Here is a 2,002-nt window from a genome sequence, read left to right as displayed (position 1 = left end):
ATAAAAGTAGAAGTGAATAAGGCATAAGATAATAATATATACATAAGGTATAATATAAATATATATATAGTATAGATGATATATTTTTAGTCTAAAAGGACATAATACATAAGGATAAGAGCATAAAAAGTGCACTTGCCGGGAATCGAACCCGGGTCTCATCCGTGGCAGGGATACGTCATACCATTGGACCACAAGTGCTTATAGTGTATAGATAGACAGGAAATAAACGAATAGTAAAGTAGTAAAGTAGTAAAGTAGTAGAATAGGAAAGTACTATAGTAGGAAAGTAGTGTATAGATAAACAGGAGAGAATAGTCGAATAGTAGTATAGGAATAAAATAGTAGTATAAGAATAAAATAGGAATATAGGAATAAAATAGTAGTATAAGAATAAAATAGGAATATAAAGGTAAAATAGTAGTATAAAAGTAAAATAGTAGTATAAAAGTAAAATAGTAGTATAAAAGTAAAATGGCTACGAAAAAAATCATATAATTGAAAAAGAAGAGAATGAATGATATAAAAGAATAAAAAGAAAGTAAGAAGTAGAATATGATGAAGAAAGAATAAAAGTAGAAAGGAGAGAATATAAAAAGAAAGAAGATAAAGTGTAATAAAACAAAAGAGATGATAAAAGAAGAATAGAAAGAAAAAAATAAAGGATGCAAATTTTATTGAAACAAATAAAAAAAGCGCAAAATTTAATGATGCAAAATTTAATGATGCAAAATATTTAGCAACATATTTTATTGATGCAAAATATTTTGAAATAAAAATAATTCATCATTTGATATTATTATATTTGATAATAAATTATATTATGTATTAAATACATCATATTTCTTTATTATTGATCTTTTATTTCTTTTTATTATTTCATATATTAAATTATTATTCATTCATTTATTATTTATATTTCATTTATTAAATAAAATGAAAATGAAATTGTAAAATATCAATCAATCAAATATTCATGAATAATAATTTATAATATTTAATAATTGAAATAACAAATAATAAAGTAACAATAATGATATATTCAATATATTCTTTATTTGATTTGTTCAATATTAGATTATTCTATTTCATTATCATTTCATTGTCTTCATTATTTTATTTCATTATTTCATATTCATTGATTATTTTTTAAAATCAAATAAACAATAATATTGATATTTATTCATCATATTCATTTAATATAATAAATATAAACAACATTTCAGAATAAATAATGAATAATTAAGAATGAAAATATTGAATTATTCAATATTTTGTTCAACATAAATTCAATAAAACATATAATTTGATAATACACAAATGAAATATTAAATAGATATACAATACTCAAGAATTAATAAAAAAGAAATAAAAAGAATAAATGAATATAAAATTGATAAATAATAGAAGAAACAAATATAAACAACAATGAAGAAAGAATAATATAAAAGAATATAAATATATAAAAGAATAAAAAGAAAGTAGAAGAAGAAAGAATATAAAAATAATAAAACACAAAGAGATAATAAAAGAAGAAAAGAAAGAAGAAATAAAAAGTGTATTTTTATTGTAAAAATTAGAAATATGAAATAAAAGTGTATAATTTAATGATATAAAATGATTAACAATATTTTATTAATGAAAAATATTTTACTCTTTTTTATGTTTATTATTTATATGTGTATAATTTCATCATGATGTTTATTATATATTCAATCATATGTGTTATGTTATTATTATAATATATAATAAGTGATAAAATATAAATATAAATGATATGAATATATGATATAGATTGAATAAAGAAACAAAAGAATAATAAGAATAAATGATAAATAAAACGAGAAATGATAGTCAATGATATAATAATAAAATCAAAATATAAAAGATAAAATTAATATTAATATAAAACAAAAGAGAATAAATATAAAATGAAAATAGATATAAATGATAATAATATAAAAATGATAAAGATGAATAAACAAATACAACTAAATAGAAA

General features: G+C 17.8%; 1 non-coding gene across 1 annotated transcript; it reads right to left on the bottom strand.

Annotated features, from left to right (window-relative positions):
- Nucleotides 1–130: 130 nt before the first annotated feature.
- Nucleotides 131–201, bottom strand: EHI_103040. The gene has a single exon. It is a non-coding gene; the product is annotated as a tRNA-Gly (tRNA).
- Nucleotides 202–2,002: the final 1,801 nt, after the last annotated feature.

The sequence above is a fragment of the Entamoeba histolytica genome, genomic scaffold, assembly GCF_000208925.1.
Source record: "Entamoeba histolytica HM-1:IMSS scf_1104750517863 genomic scaffold, whole genome shotgun sequence".
Classification (NCBI taxonomy): domain Eukaryota; phylum Evosea; order Mastigamoebida; family Endamoebidae; genus Entamoeba; species Entamoeba histolytica.
This window is presented reverse-complemented; position numbering and strand designations above follow the sequence as displayed.